At 43.8% G+C, this 25,882-nt stretch overlaps 1 long non-coding RNA gene across 3 annotated transcripts in view; it reads right to left on the bottom strand.

The window, feature by feature from the left end:
- Positions 1–1,089: 1,089 nt before the first annotated feature.
- The window catches only part of LOC119053317 (uncharacterized), a 52,768-nt gene continuing 27,975 nt past the window's right edge, over positions 1,090–25,882 (bottom strand). The window contains exons 2-6 of one of the 3 annotated variants that reach the window (XR_008390085.1): positions 13,808–13,898; positions 5,216–5,330; positions 4,722–4,775; positions 3,274–3,520; positions 1,090–2,440 (exon numbers count right to left, since the gene is read on the bottom strand). This is a non-coding gene — a long non-coding RNA (uncharacterized LOC119053317). Of the gene's footprint in view, positions 3,521–4,721; positions 4,776–5,215; positions 5,331–5,802; positions 5,895–13,807; positions 13,899–25,882 lie in introns of those variants that run through there. The other 2 variants (XR_008390084.1, XR_005083268.2) reach the window with 2 other exon arrangements.

Raw genomic sequence — 25,882 nt, 5'->3', positions numbered from 1 at the left:
GACCCAGAACACACTGATGGAAGGGGAGGCTGGGTCTCCTTAAAGACCCCTTACAAGTATATCTGATAAGCATACCCACAGTCCCTCCTCAAAGTGACCTACAGCTACTTACCAGAATAACTGTGCATTGGGAAAAGGATGTTTCAAGAAAGGATACATGTGGGTTCTAACCTTAAAACACTACCAGGAAATTTCACATGTCATTTACTACCATTCTCTGGTTAGAAGAACATGGAGGGCAGGGGATAAATGGAATTCTGGCCCAAGTCCATGTCACAGAAGAACTAGTGGTTATTTTCCCACTGCATTTATCATTGGGATAGATCAACTTAGAAGATGGAAATCCCTCGCACCTGTTCCATTCAATGTTGAAATTAGAGCCTTTATGGTAAGAAGGGCTAAGTGGAAGTCCATTGTGGTCATTATACCTCTAACAGCTTGGGACGATGAGTACAGCAAAGCAAAATCAGATACTACCATTTTCTTCCTGGGCATCATTTGAGGTGAGGGTGAACAGCTAGAGTGTGCCCTATGAGCATGATTTAAGGCATGCTGGGCATGTTTCTGGACTCCTGTGTCCTCCACCCACTAGTCTATCTCTGCAAAAGCTAATTATCCCTGAAAGGAGTAACACATTAACATGACGTCAGTTATATACTGTCTATACTCCTCTTCAGAGGGTCTACTTAGCCTCAGCTGAACACTCACATTTAAGGTAATTACAGCCACAGCTGGTATACTCAGAAGGCTATAGGCCAGGAGGATAGGTCACTAGTAGGGCAGCTCCAGAGTTTCTCTCTGTGAAAGTCCTGCATCACTTCATCGGCCCATATTGTTGATTCAGCACTAACTTCTCCCCAGGGATGGCTGAGGTACAAGGGATGAGATCCACCTGGGGCAAGTGCGGGCGCCAACCAGGCTGAAAATCCTCACTTCCCAAAGGAGCCAGAACTATTCCTGTAACAAATCCCTAAACGTAGCTTTCACAGCCCCAAGAAATGCCTCTTACAAAGTCCCCACACTCAGGGGAGCCCAAAGCATGGCATCCTCAGCAAAGCATGGTTCTATATAGTTCCTCCCAGTCCAGATGCAATTTACCAATCAGGGGTCATTTTTGTCTTTAGTAATGTTGCCTGGAAATGTAGTTTGTTACCTACCCTTAAGAGGTTGCCAGAGTAACAGAGCTATATTGCTAACCTAAAGTCAAGTTCTCATTCAGAAGGAAAAGGTTTATTTACCCTTCACCCACCTTCCCTTACAGGAAGGAATCTGCAGACTATGCACTTCTTTCGGAAGAAGCTACTGTTCCAATGTCTTTGGGGGAGCTGCATGGAGAGGTATGGTGGAAAGAGGCATTCCTGAGCCAGCTTTAACTCCTCCCCTTGTTTTCTGGAGCAACCCCTGCTTGAGGGATGAGGTGACACGTTTTTTGGTTGGTTGCAAAGAGGGAGGATACTATTGCAGAAACCCAGGCAAATCTTAGGGCTTCGCTTGACAACCAGAGATGGGAGTGCTTGGGACTATTAAAGAAGAATGTAAATGTCACCCACTCTCTACTATGTCCTTCAGTCAGAGGCCGGGGCAGTCTTCCCCAGGGTCCAGAAAACCATGTTAGGCTCACTTAGCTCTCTTTAACTCCTGGGAGCTCCATGGCCTCCCAGGTGAGCCTGTGTGCTGGACACAGGTTCCGAGTCAGCGGGGCCTCCCGCCTGCTCCTCTCTCAGGCCCCTGAGCCCATAGGCCCTTTCAACTTTCTGCTCCCTTCCCTAGTGCACTCTCTTTTCCTCTCCCAGATTTGTCACTTGGCTCCATTCTATGTCCCTTGGTATGGAGCTAGAGAGAATTCAGAGTCCACGTGGATAAAGGGCAGAATGAAAGTCAAGCGTTTATTTACACAACAATCAAATTATTTTCCTTGTGAGAATAAGTGCCTCAGTAAAAATCTCTTGGTCTACTTCGCTAAAAGGATCTCTGATTCTTTTCTCTACCTTTGAGTTACATTTAGAACAGGTGCCATTCCCCAGGGGATGGAGGGAAAGCAAGGAACTCATACTACTCAACACCTCCAGTTTTACAGAAACCTGCCTTGTGCGTTCCCCGCAACCAGAACATCCATGGGAAGAGGTGAGCCGTGAAAGGCCTCACCTCCCCCAGGGATGTGCCAGCAGGCACATTCCATGTGCAGACCTGTGTTTTCATCTCCAGAGCTCTGCTCTGCCCTTCTTACAGCCACAACCTTCCTTTCCAGCTCGATAACTGGCACCAGCCCAACGGAGAAAATTCAGTTCTTTTCTCCTGCAGCAAACCCAATAGGCGTCTTTAATGATTCTCGTGGGGCTTTGGTCAGCTGTCCAGAAAACCACGAACAGGCTTGGGGGAAGACAGACGAGCTGGCATCTGCGGCCAAGGAGAGTTGTGCAGCGATTCCTTAATGAATTTGCTGAAGGGGGGAAAAGAAATATAGGGCAAGGTCCGAGGAGGCAGAGGAGGAGAGCTGGGGAAAGAGCAGATGTGGTAAAAGATACTCTTTCATGTTTCCTGTGCACTAGCAATCTACAGATGTATGTTGGCAGGGCTACAGTCGGAGAACAGAGGAGGCTGGAGTTGACACATCTGGAACTCATTTGGCAGGGGGCAGAGTTCAAACGCTCTCTGCTTCAGCTGCTTTCAGACATACCTTGCTGTGCAGGCCGTTGCTGGGGAAGGGAGGGGCCAGCCCTTCCGAGACCCTTGGGCCTCGCTCCAGGGGAAGCCCTACCTCAGCTGGTGGGTTTTCCTCTATATCAGTTTAGTCACATGGAAAGTTGAAATAATTATTTAAAAATTAAAAAAAGAAAGGGAGAAAGAAAGGGACAAGGAAAGGAAGGGTGCAAAGAGGGGAATGTGCCACAACTGAGAGAAGCCTGGCTAGAAATCAAGAAACAAAATGTTCTTGGACCAAATCCAGTGCATGAGTTAACTTGAGAGCAAAGAACACCATTCAGTGGAGTTAAAAAAAAAAAAAAAAGGCTTTCTCTCTGCATAGTAACACCCAGGGATCATGCTCACACCACATTCACTTTTCTCAGAAATCCTTGTACATTTTGCCTTCACTGATTTCAGGAATGCAGAGGGCTCTCTTGATCCAAAGGGAATTACTCCTGATGGAAAGATTTATGGGGTTCTGCAGAGACAGAGCAGGATCTCTGCAGGCCTGGTCATCACCCTCACTGACCCGCAGCCTCCTGCTGCCACTGTGAAACGCGTCCCCCCTCCCAGAGGGGGCAAGGTCACCTGGGGTGTTCAGCTTCCCTCAGAGGAGAAACACGTGGTGGGGGTGAAATCGTGTCCTTGCTCAAAGTCCCTGCTGTGCTCAACCGTGCAGACCATATTGGCTGCAGCTGCCTGCAGGCTTAGCCTGGGCTTTGTGTCCCAGCGTGTGGTGAAGTGAATCTGCAAGGAGTGGTAACGAGTTCAAGACACTGGGGACACACCCAGGTCAGTTGATATGGTCCAGGTGCCCAGAAGGATCAGAGTCCACCTGGGGAGTAAAGGGGCACAGGAAAAAAATGAGTAACAAAATGCAACCAGATATAATAAATGCCACATGTGAAATAAAACATGTTCAGACAGATCTCCTCATAATCCCTACCCCCAAAACCTGCTTACCTCCCTGTCACCACTACCTTGATGAATGTCTCTGCCATCCCTAAAGTTGCCCAAGCTTGAAATGTTCATTTCTTTCCCTCTATCACCCTACATATCCAATTTGGCCACAGGTCCTGGGGAGTGTATGCCCTTAGCAGCTCCTGAATGTGTCCACCTCCCCATCCCACCCACCTCAGCATCTCTTGCCTGGATCATTGCAGCTGCCTCTGAATCAGTCTTGTTCCCTGAAGCCCTCCTCTGAGCTATCTTTCTGAAATATGCATCTGCGCATTTCACTTCTCTAAATGGGTCAATGGCTCACTACAATTTTCAGGATAAAGCTCAGCCTCCTAAGCATGACATACAAAATTTGCATGATCTGGTTTTTGTCTTCTCTCTAAACCTCATTTTCCATGGTGTGCTGGTAAATGTTTAACAACTTGACCTCGAGATGCACCGTGTGCTGTCTTATGAAAACTCCCCTCAAACAACAATGAAGCTCTCCCAACTTCCTGGTCACGCCCTAATCTCTCCCTCACCTGGGCCTATGTCTATCTTTCTCTCTCTGCCCGGAAAGAGCTTCTTTCTACCTCCCTCAAACTTACTCACCCTTTAAGACACAGCTCCTCCTGAGAAGGCACCCAATAGCAAACACCCTACAGTGAACTGTCTGTGGCCACCAACCTGCTGCACTGTGACTGTGCGCTGTTGAGGCTGCTGCTCTAACCAGGCACTATTAAGAACGAGTACTATTTTTTTTTTAATTACTGTCGACATTCAATATTATTTATACTAGCCGAAGTATACAACATAACAGTTAGACAATTATATAATTTATGAAGTGATCCCCCTGATAAGTATAGTACCCACTTGGCACCATACACAGTTATTCTAAGTGCCCATCAGTAGACTAGAGAACAAAAAAGCTGTGGTGCATATATACAATGGAATATTATTTGGCTGTAAAAAAAGAATGAAGTCTTACCATTCGTGATCATATGGATGGACCTAGAGGGTATTATGCTGAGTGAGCTAAGTCATTTATGTGGAAATCTAAAGAAGAAAATAAACAATTGAACACGGACTATTTTTACCTTTGTATCCAAACTGTCTTCATGGCTTCCTAGCACATAGTAGGTGTTCAGTAACTGTTGAATGAAAGAGGACAAACAGTGCTGATTTTTAATTTACTACCCTCCTATAAAAAGTTAGACTGCATCCTCTTGTAAAAACATTCAAGGTTGTGAAAAAGTACTATAGGCCTTTCACAGACATTTAGCTCTGGGACATGCAGGAATCAGAGTAGCCAGAGAAGGTTTCTTGGAGAACAGTTGCCAGATTTAGCAAATTAAAGTACAGGATGCCCAGTTAAATTTGACTTTTAGATGAACAATAAATATTTTTAGGACAAATAGGTCCCATGTAATACTCAAGAAATACAGTAAAAAAGTATTCATTTGTCTGAAGTTCATATTTAGTAGGGTGTCCTGTATTTTATCTAGCAACCCTGTGTTTCATGAGGCTACATTTGACCAAAAACTTGATGGGTGAGTCAGAGTTAGAGAGTACAATGAAAAGGCAGACTGACCTTGTCATTGGAGACTGGTGGGAGGGGCGGTAAGTGCACAGAGAAAGGAAACCTTCAAGGAACTTTCAGCTGGTCAAGTTAGAGCATGAGGTTTGTGCTCCCAGAGGCCGAGAGGCTGAAAAGGGAAAAAAATATTGAAAATGACATTGAGGTCACAAGAAAGAAGACAATTGCAATTATTTGGATATTTGTTCAGAGTTCCCACGTCCTGAACTAGCCTCACAGCAACTGGAAGAAAAGATAGAAAGGGCAGATTTCTAAATATGTGGGAAGTGGAGAGGGGAGGCGTCTAAGGAATTCACAAAGATTTAAAATTCAAGAGGAGGAGCAAGAGCAGAGGGAGCGGTCAGAAGAGGATGTGCTTGATTTAGACAAAGTGACTTTGATGTGAAAGTAGGACACCCAAGGAGAAATGCCCAGTTGGACATGAGGCGCAAGAGAGCCTAGGCATGACAATGACTGGGGAGTGTCCCCACATATGAGTTACAATGGTTTGCAAGGGCTCTCCTTCACTGATGTGTCTTCATACAGGACAAAGGAATGGGACTCTCCTCCCCAGTATCCCACACACTGAGAAAGAACAATACCTCCTTCCAAAGTTCCTTAGGAGTCCACCAGGCCACTGGGGAGAAGTCTCACTCTGGCCTCCAAGAGAATGACTGATGCAGTTCACAATAACACATTCATTACACAGAAAAGGACATTTTCCCAGTAAGTCACCTAAATGTAAAGTCCAAATTTAATATAGTTCAAACCTGTGTCTGAATGAAGCAAATTCCTTATCTACATGAAATTGGCAGAAGCAAAGTCTATGGAAATAATATTTTCATACATAATAGGTATGAAAGTGCTTTGAAAATTATAATGCTATACAAATCTAAGAATATTATCATTCACACAAACTGAAAATCTACAACTGAAAAATAATTATCCAGACAGCCACAATTACACCAGACATCTGAATATTTCAAGACAATCCAATTTAACCCTCTCCCTGACACTTCCTACACCCCTCTTGTCTTTCTTTCACATGGCACTTACCACCTAGTGTAACTCTATAGGCAGCAACTGTTTTCTTGTCTACCCACAAGAATGTATGAGTACTGAGGGCCACAATTTATGTCTGTCTTGTTCAGGAATTGCTCTCCATGCCCTGAGCAATGCTTATTTCCAATGGAGTGAATTAAGTTTAGTTTTCAGAGGAATGACTTAGCTTGCATGGATATATCTTGGTAGCTAGCAAATCACAAAGTTCACTGCCCTGTGTCTAGGCATCACACTGCCATGCAGGCCTATTAGGAGACACCGTCTGTGTGAACAACTTGACTGTCCTCAAAATAAGACACCTGTCAACCAATGCCTCAATCTTTCCTGGTGGAGGACATTATAGGCATCTCAGGTGACCTCTGAGAGTTAATTTTCCTTTTTCAGTATGGACCTTGCTAAAGCTAAGCTGTTTGATATTTTCTATTAAACCCGAGGCCTCAGGCTCTCAACCCACCCCTGCTGAGTATTGGCGCAACAAAGGCACCAAGAGGACTACACTTTTCCAATCTTCCTGGGACACTGTTTCAAATGCCAAAGAAGAACCACAGCTGAAATCAGATTTCAGAGCTCAGCATGTATTTGAACCAGTGGTTCTTTCTGCCCCATTCATTCCCCTGTCTCTGCAAAGTGTTGACTGGACACCGCCTTGCACATGGTGTTCTGCAGAGCAAATGGAAGAGAAAGGATTCCTGCTTGGCTTCCCAGCATGAACTGGCATCCCTAATGTAGAACACACACACACACACACACACACACACACACACACACACACACAAATACACTGCAGCTGAAGCTCAGATGAGCCTTGAAAAACATCCAGCTGCACTCTTAAACCCAGCTGGTATGTGTCCTGGTTAAATAATGGAACAGACTGGCAAGTCTTGGAAAATCCAGATCCAAACGGCTGTCATATCTGAAAGTGCTTGGCCTCCCTGGGAGGCATGAGGCTGGGAAGTGCAGGAGGGAAAGGCTCAATAGCAGGATGTTAAGAGAAATTGAAGGATCCATACTAAGAAGGACTCTAAATAGCTGACTCCTGTTGAAGTCTAGTTGCAAGAAGATAGATAGAAATTAGCAGTGACAGGTGGACCACAAGACCCATGGGGGAAGCAAACTGTAGAACCTGAAGAAGTCACGGATGGTAGCACCTGAATTGCCAACAGGTCATTGCAATAGGACACCTCATGCCACTCTCACTGTGTGCTCCATCTACTCTGTCTCTGCTCTCCTCCTGTGTGTCAATCACCCGGCCACCCACAAAGAGGCCAGAGAGGAGGCTCCCTGCTGTCTCCTTCCAACTCAGGGAACTGCCTCCTGTGAGCCTCCCCTTCCTCTGCAAGGCCATTCAGCTCCACAAAGCCTATCAGCCCTTTCTCTTTTCTATTCTTGTCCTCTAGTCAATTCATTGCAGTATTCCTTTGGCCTCCTAATTACTGCCAGACATGAAGCTGATGGGTTGGGCTTTGTAGACACTATTACTGCCAGATTCTCTTCCCTTCATTGTCTGGAAACCTGTCTCTATTTAAGCTCTAATCCTTTTTGCCATTTTTGACCTAGTTCCCAGTATTTTATATTTTTCCATATTAAGTTAAATAAGCCACCTGTCAGCCTGCATATATCTTATTGGATCCAGCTCTTCTTTTGTGACTGAAATAAATGCCTGGAGGAAAACAATTCCACCACCCAGTTCCAGGGATTTATCCACTGTCTTAACTCACGGCACGAGGGACTAAATGGAGAGTCTGTTGATGTTCTTTAACTAGGCAAAGAGGTGATATAACTCGTTACCATCTACTCCCTGCAGTCTTCAGATGGACCACTGTGTTTAAATAGCAAAAATGTGAAGCAAGGATGGATAGAGAACTTCTTTCAACTGTTAAGTCTACCCATTCCTGAATTTTAAAAACTTAATACCAATTGATGAATGTGTTTCACAAATAAGGAGGAAGAAGTAATTGAGCAAGAGAAGGAGCATGAGGAATCAAGAGTTCAACAACAATAGTTTGACAGTTATCTAAGGCAAAATTATTCCTCCCTCCTCATCTTAAGCCCCAGATAACCATGGGTATAACTGAACACAAGCATAAGAGGCATTGCTTTGGAAAATATTATTTCTTGAAACATGAATGGCATGATCACAGGTCTAAACAAAGACATCATTAGTGATAAGTAACCCACAGGTTGGCTCCCTGCCCCTTTCTGGGCAAATTTCAGAAGGAATCACATGCACTGTGTTTGTACCACAAACCCTTTGCACCACACCAGCTTTTAAAAGCCCTCACTACCACCTTAATATGCTCTATCTTGTTTATCAATCACTCAAGGAAACATTAGGACTACTTAGGGAGTTTTCAGTCACTATTCGTAGCCTAATTTTCTCCTCCCAAACTGAGTCCTTTCACAGCTGACCCTCTGAAACTGTAGAGCAGGTGTGAACCCCAGGGATGAGGCTCAGAAACAGTAATGCTGAGGTGGCTTTACCATCCCAGCAAGGAGTGGGAACTGCCTTGCCCCGGCTGGCAGCAACTGGCATCGTGCAAAACAGAGATAACATCTGGGACAGGTGAGAAATAAGAAATAAAACCGACTGGTTTTGATCCTCCAAGAAGAGAAGCTGATGCTAATCCAATTTTATCAAATTGCAGAGTCAATCCATTCTGTTTTAAAAGGATATTTTTTATAACTGATAAAATATCAATAGTAAAAAAGTAAAATAATTAATAGAAATAGCTGTGACAAGAACTTGCTATGCATTTTCTATGCATTATTTTAGTACAACCATCTGTCAGGGAGGCATTATTATGACGGACGCTTTATAGGTGGACACCTGAGATCCAGTTAGCCAACCAGTGTCAAAGGGCACTCAGTAGATATGCAGAGGCCTGCCTAGCTAAGAACCATGCTCTTAGCTACAGTGCTTTAAAATATATTCAGGGTTGATTTTTAAAATTAGGTATACATAAGGAAGTACAAAATATAACCACGCTCACTCAGAGACATGACCCAACCTCCTCAAACAAACATGCATTGTACATGCATATACTCAGTTTCACCAAAAAATACACCCACGCTTAACATGCTGCTGTATAAGCTTTGTATCTGCATTTGAAATACGTCTGAAGGTCTTTTACGTCACTGAGGACTCTTCTACCACATCATATTTAATGACTGTTTTCTCTAGTTATCCCTACACCGTAAAGTATATAATCCATCCTCTTTTTGGACGTCTTACAGAGTCCTGTGATAAATACCCCAGTAGCTGACTTCTTACACATATCTTTATATCATTAAGATTAATTCCTAGAAACAAGGATATGTTTTCCACATATTGTGAAATTGCCTTGGGAAGTGTGAACTTTCGTTCCTGTCAGCAACATGTTCAACGGCATCCTCTTCCCCGTACCCTTACCAGCATTGGGTATCAGTACTTTACCAGCTTGGCCAATTCAAAAGGGGAAATAATAAAATCTCCTTGACATTTTACTTGCTCTTCCCTAATTAGTGCTGGGGTAGACCATTTTTCATATGTTTTTTGGTATCTGTGTTAATTCTTTTTGAACTCCTTACTCATGTCCATCATTCATTTTTCTTTCAGAGCTCAGAGCTAAACTGAGAACAGAGCTCAGAAATGAACTTTCTTTCAGAGATATATAGTAATCATTTGCCAAAATAATGTGTCAAATATATTTCTTTAAATTTTTCATTTTTAAGTTTTTTAATTGCAGAGAACTTTAACTTCGTCTCTCTCTCTTTTTTTTTTTGGTTGCTGAGATCGACATCATCTTTACAAAAGAATCTATCTCTACTTCAAGGTTATAAAAATACCTAAATTTTCTTCTTACATCTCAAAATACTTTTTACATTGATATGTTTAATTTATCTAGTAATAAATGCTCAATTTGTCTAATAATTAGTTTATTGGTATAAGATATACTTAATTGCTTGCAATTTATTAAGCCAAGTGTCCAAATACCATTTACTAAAATACCATATTTTTCAGACTACAACATACACTTGCCCCTTCCCCTGCCAAATTTGGGAGGAATAATGGTTGTTAATGCTGCTGTTGAGTTCTGTTTACATTTACATTGGTGAAATATTATGTTTTTATGTTATTAAATATTTTACCATGTTTTTTGCTTCAATTTTTTTTCCTATTTTCCTCTTCTAAAACCTAGGTGTGTCTTCTTATGGTTCGAAAAACATGGGTAATCTATAAATTCATAACTCATTTGTAATTACATATTTACTTCAGACCAAAACTTTTAATATATTTATATTTCTAGAATTATCTCTCTATTCCATAGATTCTTCTCCTGATCCCTCTGCCATTATTATCTATTTCAGCTACTATAGCTTTACAAGCCATATTAATGCCTTAGAGGGAAATTTTTCCTTTATCATGACCAAAAGTTTATTCATTCAAATGCATTTAAGATTTAGCATGGTATTATGGTTAGAATTGTATTACATAATTGGAATAATTTAAAAAGAATTGGTAGCCTTACAATTTGAGTAAATTGTTCCATCTAGGAACAAGCAAGGCATGTCTATTCATTCAAGTTTTCTCTGACTTTCTCACTAATTTACTGACTTTCTTCATACGTTTTATAATGTGTGCTGTTATATAAATAAAATCATCTTCTCTCTGTTATGTTTTACAATGGGCTATTGTGAGACTTAGATTTGTACAACTGGAATCCAAGTTGAACTCATTCTTACAAGGGTAAACTTGGTGCCCAAAGGTACTAACTGTCATTCGAAAGTTTCTCATTTTCTTTGCAACGCAGCTAAGTACGGAGGCACCAGATAGTCCTGCACCCCTGCCTCCAGGATGCATCCCTCGTGGTCCACTTCTCCCATCCCCACCACCACCACCCAGCCAAGGCACCAGCAACTTTTGCCTGGTCTATTATTATTATGACTTCACAACTGGTCCTCCTGATTCCATAGTCCTTTCTTTAATTCATTCTTTGAATTTCAAAATAAGCAAATTATATCATTTCCTGCTTAAAACCCTTCAGATGCTTCTTAAATCCAAATGTCTTACTCTGGCCCACGTGGCTGTACATGATCTAGGCCTCCAGTACCTTTCCAGCCACACCCCCCGCCCGCTCTTCCTTCTCCGTGTGCTCTCTCATCATTTTTTCATGCCCTCCTCAGGCCCTTTCTGCAAGCTCTTCCTCTGCTTGGGGGCTCTTCTTTTAGATGGCTGCTCCTTCTGGTCATCTCCCCTCAACCTGGATCTTCCCCATCTCCATCTGGAAGACAAGGCTTCAGAATAGCCATAATGTATGTCCCAAACACTATCAAATCCCTGGCAAATAGATAAGTACCTGGCACAGATCAAGTGCGAAGTAAAAATCAGTGAAATGAATAAACCCAGGGCTTCTGAGTCGTGGTACACCTTGGATGGTGTGAGCACCTTGCATTTTACAAGAGGTGGACCTGTGTTTCAGCCCCTCATTTAATTTGAGTCCTTGAGAAAAATACCGAAAGCCTTGGGAAGTTGCTTTCTTTAGGCATAAAATGGGGTGATAAGAAATTGCGTCATACCATTGGTTTGAGGGTTAAATGAGAAAACATGTATAAAGCACTAGCATAATTCCTGGTATAGAATAGGTACTCCGGATACGCTACTTTTGGCCCATTCCTGAGCTATTTTCACTCACCATCTAGCATCTTTACCTATTTTTCAACTAGAGATCTATGGAATTTAGTGCCCAGAGAGGCTCGGCATTACATTAAATGAGACTTTCAAATTAGGTACAAAGCAGGAAGTGCTACCGTTTTGGATGGATCCTTCATGCAATTTTTTTCTGAAACTCAAAATGAATAGACATTTTCATAAATCATTCTCTATGCTAAGTTATAATATATAGTCAAAGACAAGGACAGTCTAACAAGTCAACAAAAAACCGTTATTTTGCTAAAAATCAATGCAATTTTGGTTTCTAACCTTAACACCACATTAGGAGAAAATACCGCTCAGATGTCACATACACACTGGAACTATAAAAGGTAGCAATAAACATAATCCCTGGAGGACAATTCAGAATTCAAATAAATAGATGATGATGGTTTCCTGAAGCAATTTCACTGAGTTTCCATGAGCCTCCTACACTGGGGAGTACATAAATTATAGAAGGCTATAAAGTCTGACCCAGGAGAAGTGGTTCATTTTGAACAAGGAAATGAATTCTTTGACCTTGACTATCAAAACAGAGCCATTGATTTTTCTACACTTTTCTTTCAAGTTTACAATTTAAAAGCCTATTCAATTTGTTTCTCTTTTATTTATATTTTTGAGGGTTGTGCCAATGAATACAAGTTTCCTAAATCTTCAGAAGGGTAGGCATCTCCTCAAAAAGGCCAACAACCTTAGTCTGCCACACCCTCCACATCATGAGCTCACTCTAATTCAAATACTACCTGGAAAGAGCGAGCACAAAGGTACGGGTCACCTGCTATTATGAAGAGGTTTTATATGAGCTTATTTTTTTGTTTTTAGTTTTAACATGCAACATCTGTTTTTCCAAGAGCTGTTAGAGAAGATCCAGCCAGCACCAGGCAGGAGCACAGTCCAGCACGGGCACTGAGTGCATACCCCAGAGCATACTGCTGGGTTGAAACTCCTTTCCCATCTTCCCAGCTGTGTTCTTTACCCCATTGCACCTCAGCCTTTTTGTCTATACAATGGAATGATAATAGTAGTACCTACATCACAGGGTTGTAATGAGGAGTCCATTAGGAGTTAGAATTTGTCAGGAACTCACTAACACTTATTAAAGCCTTTATGTAACTCAACTGCAACTCCAAAAAGATTTTTAATGTTTGGCTCTGTGAGCTTGTGTTGGGTTGGAAGAGGAGGGGTAAACCCTGCCCTTAATGAGATGACAGGCAGGGACTCCCTTCACCTGGTCCCACCTCGTCCCTACCTGGTACCACAAGATGGAAGAGGGAGTCATGACTTGTGAGAAAACTGACGTAAGTGAAATGGATAACAATCCAATCCAACTCACCTTAATAATCAAAGGAGGATTGAGAAATTCAGCTTGGTTCTTGGGTTTCTGGTCCTGCCTGACATTTTCAGGTATCTTTCCAAATTGTGACCTGTTCTCAGGGCTCAGATCCTGAAGGTAAGTTTCTGTTGCTTGGAAGAGTGCAGGATATCAAAATCTCCATCTTCAGAGAGCCCCATGGCATCAAAAGAAGTAAAATACGACAGCACTATTCCAGTGTTCCAGAGACTATGAGGCCTCCGTATGGAAAAGAATGCATCAAACCCTCAGTGCTCCCCATGCCTCACCATTGCCGCCTTGCTGTGTCTTACTTTTGGCCCTGAGTATGGAGTGATGTCTTTGAAATCTGTCTTTGAAATCTGAAAATAACCTTCAGTACAGCCTCTGAGAGTAACCCATCTGATGAGAGGGAATTTAAATGAAACTTCTGAATGGCCTTCCTCACCACTGGGTGGGGGTGATTTTTAAAACTAAGGTTTGTGAGAAGGAAGAGGAATTTGGGGAACCTATCCTGCGTGCCCACCTGAGAGGGTTGCTCCTGGGTTTCGGTCTGGTGCAGATGAGCTGTGGATCTCCCAGCAGCCAAGGCAGACTCTCCTAACTAGAGGATGATTCTAGAAAGCAAGAACAAAGACAGTGTTGGCCCATTTATCAAAATCATGATAATGAATAGCTTAATGACAATGGCAAAAGAAAGCAGAGAAAATAAAATGTTACAAGGTAGAGAAGCAGGTAGGAAAATTGCATACTGATTGTTTTTCTTTAGGACACACCACTGAGAAAAATTAAGTCTTTAACCTCTGATAGCTTCCTGTGGCTAAGCCACCAAAATCTAATTAAGAGACTCGGGTCCACAGAAATCTGCTATCTGCTCTGGCTGCAGAATTATATTATAAGCATGTGACTCAATTACTGTAAGAAACGAAGAATCGTTGCTACAGCATCATTATATAGGCTGCATACCCAAGTGATGCTTTTCTAATCTGTGTTTACAAGTCTGTTCCCCCATTATCTCCAGCAAACAGATGAAGGAGAAACCCCAGGGGGCACTGTATTCTGTTTGGTTCTTGGGTTTTCCAAATGCATTTGGCATTTCCATTGTAGGAAAAACACAGAACTGAATGCATGTACAACAGACAGAAGGACAGTTACTTCTGGGATAGCACTGCAATATTACTAATACTACAAGGCACTTTTATCTTTGGGTTTAGTCAAGATGTGTGAAGCACAATGGCTTTTCCTCATTCTGTGCTTCTCTCCCTATTATTTCTGCCCGCTACACATTCTGAGATAGATCACGTGTATCTTTCTGTTTGTTCACAAAATTTTGCTTCAATGGTATCTGTCCAGATTCAAACCCTGCTGAGGGCTGGGGGTCCCAGCATCATTTTGTGCTGTTTCATTCTTGGGCTAGTGGCAGGTGTAAACAACTGAACAAAGCCAGCAGACGTCCAGAATGGGAGGAAGCACCTAGGATGTGGTCTCAAATATCCTTCCCTGTTCCTGTTAGAGTAACCTTACTCAGTGTTGCCATAAAGCTGAGCCTCTTCTTCATCAGGAAAATCCCTGTGTCAAACCTCACCTGCCCCCGGTGGTCTCCCCAAACTCTGCCAGAATAGAGAGCACAGCCCTTGCCTGCCCAGACAGCTTCCTCTGTACAGAGATTTTCCCACAGTCCTCACTTCCCGTGACAATGATCTCTCGGCAACGCCCCCTCCCCCACTTGGACTCTGAAACCCTCTTGCCAAGCCCAGTGCCCATGCTCTCAGGGAGTGTTCTCTGAATAAATGAACAGATGAGCAAATTAATCAACCAAGGGTTGCAACTAAACGGTCAGGAAGCCTCAGGAACAGATGATGTTGATACCTGCTAAGAGAACGACTTTCTCATTAGGTAGGCAGTTGAAGCTGCAGTTGCAAATAGAGAACTCCCAAAGGAGCATGGTAATTTAGGATGGACCAGAAGAATCCAGAATTGGTTGTATTATCTTAACCTCCTGTGGCATGCAGTTTAATAGCCTGTGGGCATAAACTTGAATAGCCGATGTGTTTTTACAATCTATCTTCATGTGTTGCTCAGCTCAAGGAAATAATGAGGGTGATAATGACAACAAAACAACCAGTAAGGGGCAATCCAGGTTAATTTGCCATAAAGAGCAATAGTACAAGTAGATGTTATTTTTGGTGATGTCCTTGTTCTGAGATTGGGCAGTGGGTTCACAGGTGTTCACTATACTACTAAAAATATTGAAACACACATATTGAACCAAAGATTATGATCAATGATCAATAAAATTCTGGCCCTGGCCAGGTTGCTCATTGGCTCAGAGTATTGTCCTCTACATCAAAATGTTGCAGGTTAGATCCCCAGTCAGATCCCCTAGGCTGTGGGTCCCTGGTCTTGGAGCCCACAGATTCCTGGTCTTGGCATGTACAGCAAACAACCAACCAATCTCTCTCTCTCTCTCTCTCTCTCTCTCTCTCCCTTCTCTCTCTGTCCTTTCTTCTCACTCTCCCTTCTTCTCACTCTAGGGACAATAAACATATACTCAGGTGAGGATTTATAGAATAAATAATAAAGTAAAATAAAATTCTGTGTAGCTAGGGGTTAAAAATAAAGAGCTTCTTACGGTGTATAATTTTCGATCGATTATTATAATTATCTACCTTTGTAAAGCACTTCAACTTAAATAGCACTCAGTGTTCTATTTCAGTTACCAATGTAGATTTTGTCTAAGACTTAATAAAATCTTTTTTTCATACTGAAGTGGTAGGTAAGCAGCTCTCAATACCCGTGAGTGAGCTGAACACATGACATGTGCAAGGCTTTGATTACAAGCAGATGTTCTGTTTCAGGGGACATTATGGACTCGTGACCTATTTGAATTGACACAATAAACTATGTTAAAAGAAAGAAAGAAAACAAGAACAGGCTTCCACTATATTCAGGCACAAAGCTTAAAAGACAGACTTGTGAAAACCAGTTCAAGGCTGTGTTCCCTCATTCATGAGCAATGTCCTTAGCTGTCAAAAAAACTAATCGTGGTTGAAGTTTAATTCAGAGAACGGAATCAAATTAACCAATGTTCCAACAGCAATAACAACAGTAAGAAGTAATAACTGAGTGATGACTTGCCCTTGTGTAGGGCTGAACTGGTTTTTCATGATATTAGAACCCAAACTTGTTAGCCACACCAGGACCGCTCAGCGTGCCCCCGGCAGAGCCGGGCGTCCTGCCAAAGCTGGACGACCTTCATCGTCAGTGACAGTGACTGCACAGAGGAGGCCATTCAGGGCTCTGCCTTCTCACTCAGGAGCCACTATGAAAGCTGACCATGAACACTTCATTTGATGGCCTGCTCGTGCTTACCTACAGAGAGCAATAGGATGAACAGTCGTGAGATTAGACTTTAAGTTAGGGGAGCATTTTATTTCGCCAGGCTATCACGGCACCTACGGAGAGGCAATCAGCTCTACGTTGAGAGCTAACCCTGAGCACAGGAGTAAGTTTAGTCATGAAGAAAATGCCATTGTGCTACGTGTTATTAAGTCTCTCAAGTTAAACCTGGGCTACGTATACCATCACTCATGTTGCCTTTACCATTATTCTAAAGGTGGGTCTCATGGATTGCAACCTGTTATGTGTGTACCTTTGAGGGAAGCACAATGTCACAGAATATGGCCTAAGTAAAGACTTCACAGAAGAAAGTGGACGCTTGCACAGTGAGGCTCGGGAAGAGTAGAGGAGGTTGGGTCACATATTGTCCCCACTGAAAGGTAGCCAGGGCACACTGGGGACAAAGAGTGCAGCTTATCTACCAGCAAAGGGACCCAAGCCCCTTTCCTCTACACCAGGGTGTCAAACTCATTTGCACCGGGGGCCGCATCAGCCTCGAGTTTACCTTCAAAGGGCCGAATGTAAGTTTAGAACTATATAAATGTAACTACTTCTTAACTGTTAAGTGAGAGCTCAGCGCTGCTACCAGGTAGAAACAAGGTGCCAGAACAGATAAAACAAGGTGGAGGGCCGGATTCGGCCCACGGGCCTGGTGTTGGCCACTTGTGCTCATACCTTTGAAAAGGACATGAAGGACAAAATGGGTTTCTTCTGGGAGTGACAGACAGACCCCTGGTACTAGGTGGGCTGGTTTTAGATGCCAGCTGTTTACTGAAGTTGCCAGGAAAGCCAGTCAGCCTTACAACATCCAGAGAACTCGAGGCCCGTGCAGGACTGCAGGCGTCCCTGCTGGGGAGGAAAGCATCCCTCGGCAAGAAATGCTGAATGTGGGCACAGCATCTCCCCTGACGGGGAAGCCCCCGCACCGGCTGACTCGCCACCAAGGCAGCCCAGAAAGGGCACCTCAGGTCACCTGCAGATACCTGGTCCTCACAGCACAGTGTGACCCATGAAAGTTTACAAAATACTGAAACACAATCATGCTGACCTAAGTCCTTTGCTTCCCTGTGTCTTACTTTGGCCTTTTTGGAATGATCCTGTTATAACTAATATCAAATAAAGCATTCTGTATCTTCTCATAAGAGGGCATCCCTTACCAGGTTTCCCTGTTTTCATAAAAAGAAGCATATATATTTCTCTACAAACAATTACAAATCTTTTGCTTCATTTTATTTTGTAATCTCTAATGCTGAGACCAACATGATAAAAAAACACAAAATTATAAGGGGGAACCCAAAATAAAAACCAAAATTATCTTCCGGAGGGTGGGCCCCTTGTAGTGCAGGCTTCCCCCATGAGGTGAGTGTTCCAGGAACCCGTCTGTATCGGTGTGCCAGCTGGCATTGTTGTGAGAGGCTGCGTTCCACTTCAGTGATTTTTTTTTTTAATACTCTTTCAACCACCTGCCCATTTCTTGGTGGGTGATATATGAGCGCACCTGACCTCTGTGCCCCTCCCTCCCTACTCACCCAGTCTCCCCCTGAGCAATGTTTTTTTTGTTTCCCCTGATGAAAAAAGTCCTCAAAGAAAAACGTTTTGTTGATATGGAAGAGATAAAACAAAACATAGAAGGCACTAAAGGGCATCAAAATTGAAGTGCTCAAAAACTGTTTCACGCTGTGGAAAAAATGCCTCTTCAGGTGTATTGCATCAAATAGATAGTACTTTGAAGGCGGCTGAAGTTTAACCACGTAAGAATAAATACATAATTATTTACAAATAAATTCCAATGTGGGGGCGTTCCTCCTCACACGGCGTAGGTCACGCGTGCCGTCAGAGCCCCTGCCTGCACTGCTGTCTCCCGCCCCAGCTGCAGGGCCCTGGGGTCGGCCACCTGCCTAGGCCCCTGGCCTGGCTTCCGCTCAGTGACATACCTGTCTGTTGCCCCTTCTCTAACAGTAAGCGGTGATTTAACGGACAGATGAATTAACCCAACGAAACTTCTTCACTAACTGACGTGCAGTGAAATAAGTGGTGGGAATTCTAAGTGCTCAGCGGGACCTGTGTGTCTGGAAATGCCCCCAAGTCCCTTACTTCCCGTCTGTGGTCCTCGCTCACTTAGACTCAGTTCGGCTTGCCCCCAGGTCAGACGCGGGACTGTGGCAGCCGATGGGCCCTCACTGACCGGTTCCAAGCCCTTTGGTTAGGTCTGTATCAGCCTTTTGCCCTGACCTGTTTTTCAGTTCTTCCATCTTCCATTTTACCATTACTTTAGTGTGTGTGTTACTGTGGCAGACCACTTCATTCCTTTTATGGAATGAGGTTTTGTGTAAATAAATCAGTGTTAAATGTACACTTTGGGTGCTGTTCCCTAACGGTGAGTTTTGGTGTCTGTGAATCTCACAAATGGAGCCACCGTCTCAAGTTCTTGTTGATTAGCTATTCAATGCTTGTTTGGCTATTGATATTGCCAAAACAGCACACTGAACTTGGATCCCAAAAACCTCAGCTTGATTCCCGACCCTGCGTTTGGTTGTGTTCCCTAACTTTTCCTTTTCCCTCTGTTGTTCCTCCAAACTGGGGTGGGGTGGGTGTCATAAAAATAAATGCAGAAGGCATATTCCACAGGAAATTACCAACGACTCCACTATATTCTTGGCAACAATTTACTGTCAGGAAGAAACTTCTCTTCAAGAAAAAAGAAAACATCATATTGAAATAATTTATTAACTGATTAAATACCAAGATAAGGTATGACTCTTCAGTCTCATTAACAAACCAGCTGCTGGCCAAGTCTCCAAACCTCTTTTATGAGACCTTTTAGGATTCCTTAAACTGAGTTTCCTAAGGTCTAGAAGAGGTTGCTTGACCCTGAGCACAAATCTCCACAATTCTCCCCAGGTGTCTGCCCGGGCCCTCAGGCGAGGGCCTGACGCGGGACGCGGCACCGCACAGGAAGTGCGGCGTGTTCCACACGGCACACGCCAAAGAATGTCGACAGCAGTGAGCAAGCAAGCAGGTACCTGCCTGCTTCCTGTGGTCTCCAAGAACTGGGAACCAGACCAAGGCACGCCACGTTTCCGCGGCAGCGAATCCTGAGCAAAAAGGCAACAGTGCAATTGCAACAAGTAGGTGGCACTCCTTGACACCAAAGATGTTGTCCCCAAAACAAAATAGGCTACAATGTAAACAACACACTTTTCTCATAAGCAAAGAACTCTACACTCCGTCAGCTGACCCGAGTCTTCTGACTCCTCCACAGTGGGCATTTGAGAGGCCGTCTGGGTGTACGTGAGTGAAGAACTGAGCAAAGGAACCATGGAATAAAAGTCACTCGTGCCAGTGTTTCGGGACTGCTAGAGGACAGGATTGGAAATGGCAACATAAACCCCAGCTCTTCTGCTTCGGTCAGAATGGTTCTCAGTGGCTCCTACTTTCCTAGTAATCAGCCTCCAGCCAGTTCAAGACTGGTCACTACAGAATAAGATCCCATTTTTATACAAATTAGGAATTCAATTCTTTTGTGAGGCATGGCTCTGAGATCTATAATGACTTTTTCTGGCTCAAATATTATGTCACTTTTAATTCTGATCATCCTGGGACACAGCAGATCTAGTCTCACTTTTTAAAAAATTATCGAAATACCTGAATATTTTAAGTATGGCAGTGTGCTGAATTGTCCTAAATAAATCACTTAGATTCCCAATGTACAATGGGACCTGACATCAACATGGAATAGTTCACATACACAGAAGCACAATATGTATGAGAGAAACCTGGTGCTGCGGAATACGCTGGGGTGGGTGGCCAAAGCCCGCCCCCCCCTCCACACACACTGCCACCTGCCTGGGCACACTCTTTCCCCCACACAGCTTCCAGACGAACACAGAGGCACGTCTGCTAACTATGGGCTAAAAACGACTACCCTAAATAGAATTTAATTTAAAAATCTGATAAGAGATATATAGTTCTTTCTGACACTTCTACGCACAAAAAGCCCTGATTTTCCATCGCGGTGAGCTCAGACCCTGCCTGCGTGCTGAGTGTCCAGTGTGTCTCACCGTCCTTGGAGTTTCGTATGCGCATTACCATAATCTCTCCCTGAGCGGGACCCACTTGATTTCTGTATCACAAATTGTGTTTCCAGCTGGGTCAGCGTGGGATGAATTACCTGGGAGATATCACAGCTGCCGTTTTCATGATTGACTTGTACTCCTTTCTTTGGCAAAAATCCAGCCATTTTCTCAGGCCTCCTGTTTTGTGGATGGTAAAAAAGTCACGTAAGGTAGAAGTGAATAGAAAATTACATAAGAGAAGCAGGGAAAAAGTGTGTGTCTGTGTGTGTGTGTGTGTGTGTGTGCATGCGTGTGTGTGTGTGGTACTGTATGTGCAGCCTCCTCTGGCGTGGGAAGCAGGCACTGGAGCAGAGCAGGTCTCTGTGTTTCAGGGAGATACACATCATCTACCCAACACAAATCACAGGACAACCTAGACTTCTCCCTCACATTTCCTTGCATTTTTCTCCCTTGAATAATTTCTGGGCTCAACTCCTGATTCTACCACACACTGGCTTTGTGACGGTTGACAGGTTACTTAACTTCTCAGAATGAAGATATTAATATCATCTGATTCTGAGAGTTGCCATGGGGATGAACTACAGGAGCTTCCGCGTAAAGGTCCGGGCTCTTCTACTCAGAGCATCAGATCACGTTCCTCTCCTGGCCTTTCTTCAGGAGCCAGGCGTACCTGGACCACTACATCAACGCCCCACCTTCCATGCACCCACCTGCACAGTACCGGCTCCTCTGTCCTTCAGTAAATGGACACCCTGTGCACACACAGAATGCACAGACATGAAAGTGTTCACTTTTAATAACAAACAAGGAAGTCACATAATAATAGTCAACGTGTTTTTAAATAAGGAATTATTTTCCAAGTACTAATTTACCAACTTTCCACACTCCGAATTCCCAAAGCAGCTAAGAACCTCTGAGACTCTGAAGGCTTCATGTTTCCCCTAATGGGGCATTAATTGTTTTCAAATAAATGCCCCTGGTGTGCAAGCTCTCTGCGCAAGTATAGAATGAAAGTGGATTAAGGAATAGTCAACCTAACCCATCATTCCCATGACTACACTGTCACACCCAGAAGATTCCAGGAAAGAGCTGGTTGGGATCAAATATATTTAATGGTCATTAAAAATATTTAATATTTGGATGACAAAAGTATCGATTGTGAATCTCCCTCAAAATTAACAATACAGTTCTATCATGACTCCCCATAACATTTACCTTTCCTAAAATGATTACATCCTCCATGCAAAGACACATACACACTCACTCCCACTTTTTTTGATACAAAGTATGTTCTATGTGAAGGGCTCTTTAATTTCCCAACCTTTTTTTGGACTGCAAAATGAGGTGTTTTAACAGCGCCACCTTGTGGTTCTGAGCCATTTTGAATTCATCACTCATCATCACCTCTCTTCTTCCCCCACCTTTCTCCCTTCTTTTTTGTGAACAGTTTATTCATTTGCATTCATTAATCATTCCTTAGTATTAGTGTTACTGAAGACGAGGATCTCACCAAAACACAAAGAAGGCCATTAAAACTAACAGACAAGCAATAATAGGAGGCCAAGAGTAGAACCTGTACCACATAAGAACATGCCTGTGTTTAGGGGAAAGAAGTGTAGCTAAAAATGAGCCAGAGATTAATCAAGAAGAAGCACAAGGAGAGGCAGGAATCTCAGAGTGAGTTTTATATGGAAAGCTCCCTGATGTAAAGCATTTTGGCAAGAGTTTTCCCCTTATATTGCCACATTTTCTGCTCTGTTGCCAGTCTGAGAGCCAGGCTGTTCAAAACAGCAAGCGAATGCTTCTCGGCCACAAACAGTGGAATATTAAAGCCATTGATATTCTTGTCAGAGCAGCAAGAACCATATCCAGATGCTAAAGGAACTGGCGGTTATTTAGGAAGAAATAATCAAATATGCCTTCCTTCTTCATCACTTTCGTCCCCTTTCAAATAACTACCAGCAACCCTTTCCCAGGGGCCAGAGTGCTACTTGGGGAAAATAATAATAACATGTTTTTTTCTCTAAATCATTACAACTCCAAGGATTCAGATATTCATTAGAAACGTATGCTAAGTTGCAGGTGATGCCTGGGCTTTTCGAGGATGGAATCATCCAATCCTCTGAAAACTTCACACAGCCCTTGAAAGTCCTTGACTCTTTCAACTTTGAAACAGGCCCTGATGTGGATTCACATAATGAAAACCGAGAGGGAAGAAGCAAAGAGAAGACTCAAGCGTGGTGGCCAAAGGACATCGACTCTCGCGTCAAACAGAGCACTCAGGCAGCTGAAGGACCCTCCCTAACAGTGATGGGGATGGGGGAGGGAAGGTCACCCAGAGGTGCACACAAACACATGTGCACACATGCGCATACATGAACATGCACACACCAAAACAACCATCCATTGCACCAGCACAGGCATAAGGTTGAACGCAAGCTCCTTACTTTTGGGGCCTACACCTGGAACCAGGTCCTGAAAATGGGGGGATGGGGTGGTGGGTGGCTCAAACATGAAGTGGTCAAGTTTCGTGGAAGATGAAAGTGAGAGCAGAAAGTGTTGTCTGTTGGAGATTTGGGTTAACTGGAACACGAGCGTAACACAGCAGAGGCAAATGAGGGTGACGTAGTGAGGGGAATTATATACCTGACTGAGGACGAGGGCATGACCGGAGCCACCGAAGGAAGTACTGAGTAAGGCAGAGAGTCTCCAAAGCCCAGTGCATTACTCAGTGCGTGTAGGACATTCTGGAGCTCTGCCAGATCCGGACAGCTGACCCTCCCAGGTCCAAGTGGTTCCCAACCAGACTGAAGACTGTGACCCAGGCGTGAGTTCCTTTCCTTCCTGGTAACCCTGAACTACTTTCCAGTAAGTTCTCCTGTGGTACAATTGTTCCTTTATCTTCACAGGAAGGAATTTGTGATTCCTTCCGGAAATGGGAGTGTTATGGGTGCCGGGCTCACTCTCTTGGCTGCCGGCTCAGAGCCTGCCCATATACAGACCCAGAAGGAAGCCCAATCATGTGTGGGCCGTGACGTAACAGCCCAGCTCACCACCAGGCTGGGTGGTGGCTTTAACTCTCTGGGGCCCCGTAGCCTTTCGGTGACCACCAAGCAGAAATCGCCATGACTACAGTGGTCAGCAAGCTACAGCCGCCAGGCCAAATCAGCTTACTCCCTGTGTTCCAAAGGAAAGCTTTACTGGGACTCAGCCACACTCATTCATTTCAGTGTCCTCTGTGGCTGCTTTGACAGAACCACGGCAGAGCCTAAGTTATTTACTATGTGGCCTTTAGCAGATGAAGACTGCCAACCCCTGGTTTAAAAGAAGGGTCATCAGGAGAAGGCATGTTGGTGTAGCAGAAGGACCGTGAGAAGGGGACTCCGAAGGCCTGGGGTCTAGTCCTGGCTCTGCTGGAGAGCATCTGGGCCCACACCTCTGAGTGACCCTGAACGTCTCTTCTAGCTGCAAAAGGAACAAAACTTCTGTGAATTTAAGTATTGGGTAAGGCATAGGGTTTCGGATGCCAATTTTGCAGCCAAATACTTTCCATTTTCAAAAAATGTCACTTTTCTGTTTGCCATCCAAGGATTATGATATTTAAAATCATTAGATTGGAATCTACATCTTGTTCATTTAAAAAAAAGAACCCTCCATGCACACAGATGCACATGTATGTGCACACCAGAGCTAGCCATCCAGCACGCCAGAGCAAGCATAGGGTTTCACACCCCAGCTCCTCGCACTGACCTTCTGTGGGAAAGACATGTGTCTTCCAGGGCCTCACCACTTGCTCAGAGAAATCTGCTGTGTCGAGGGCCTCACCATCTGTACAGCTGTGATCAAAACATCGCTATTCAGTTACCACCTAGGACACAGCTGTAGAATTATGGAGAAGTGTTTCACAAAAGCGAGCAATTGTCTGTCTCCTGACTGAAAAGGGATGCTAATTCCCAAAACACGCTGTACTTTACAGCGTATTTATATACAACACGTGGATGCTATCCTATTTGCTTCTATTCCATACCATCTTTATTTAATGGCTACTTGATGAAACTTCCAAATAGTTTCCAAACATCTCTCAGAGGAAGACAACACAGGGAAGCTGGTTTTAAATGAGGGCTTCTGTCTTAGTCTAGGTTCTCTCCAAAAACACAGTCTGAGACAAGATCACTTATTTTGGGGAAGTGATTCCAAGGAAGAGGAGTTGAGAATTAAGCAGATTGAAACAAGGAAGGACGAGAAGCCAAGCACCCCTTAGTCACTGGTCAGGTCAGCTGCAGCTCCAGGCCCCCAGGATGCTTTGCGTGGCCTTGTAAAATAAGCCCCCATGTCTTCTTAAAAAACGTGGGGATGAGGCAGTATTAATCCACCAACTCCAATCATTGCCCCATTGGGTTTTTGTTCACTCCCACTTCCAGTACATTCATGGGGCAGAATGGCTGGCCAGGCCTCTGCAAGCAACAGCCGTAGAGAAGCCCCAGCTCAGAAAGTAAGAGCTATGTGGTACAGCAAGGAGCTGGCGGGTCACAACTGCACATACTTGTCATGGCAATGGCAGGAGGCAAAAGGCATGCAGAGGGCACAAGAAAGGGCATAAGAAGTGACCAGACAATGTGTAATAATTAAATATCACCACTGTCCTCCCAACACACCATCAGTGATGTCCACGTGTTACATTACTTCTTTATCCAGTATCGGGATAACTGCTTCATGTTAGCTACCAGGAATAAAGGCATGAAGACACTTTCCATGTGCTCAAGGAGAATTCCAGTTTGAAGGAGGATACCACTCTGTATGTAAACTATTTTAACCCACTCAGATCAATACTACCAATTAACACACAAACACAGACAGAATCTCCCACTCTGTTTGGTGTGTAGCATTGATCGCAGGTCAATATAAGGGAAGCCTTCAGGAAGAGGGTGATGCCTGAGATGTTTCCAAGGACCAATGGGGACGTCCCAGAAAGTAAAACAGGATGAGAGAATAGATCACCTAGGCAGAGTCACGGAAGTTGGAGAGGTCAAAATGGAAAACACGAAGACTTTTCAAAGGTTGAAGCAGAGACAAACTGTGGGGAAGTGCTCAGCCATGAGGAGGTAACAGCCCAGACCAGGAGACCC

Source organism: Artibeus jamaicensis, unplaced genomic scaffold, assembly GCF_021234435.1.
Source record: "Artibeus jamaicensis isolate MK-2021 breed Jamaican fruit bat unplaced genomic scaffold, CSHL_Jam_final scaffold_369, whole genome shotgun sequence".
NCBI classification, from domain to species: Eukaryota; Metazoa; Chordata; class Mammalia; order Chiroptera; family Phyllostomidae; genus Artibeus; species Artibeus jamaicensis.
Note: the sequence above shows the minus strand (reverse complement) of the source record. Positions and strands in the feature narration are given on the sequence as shown.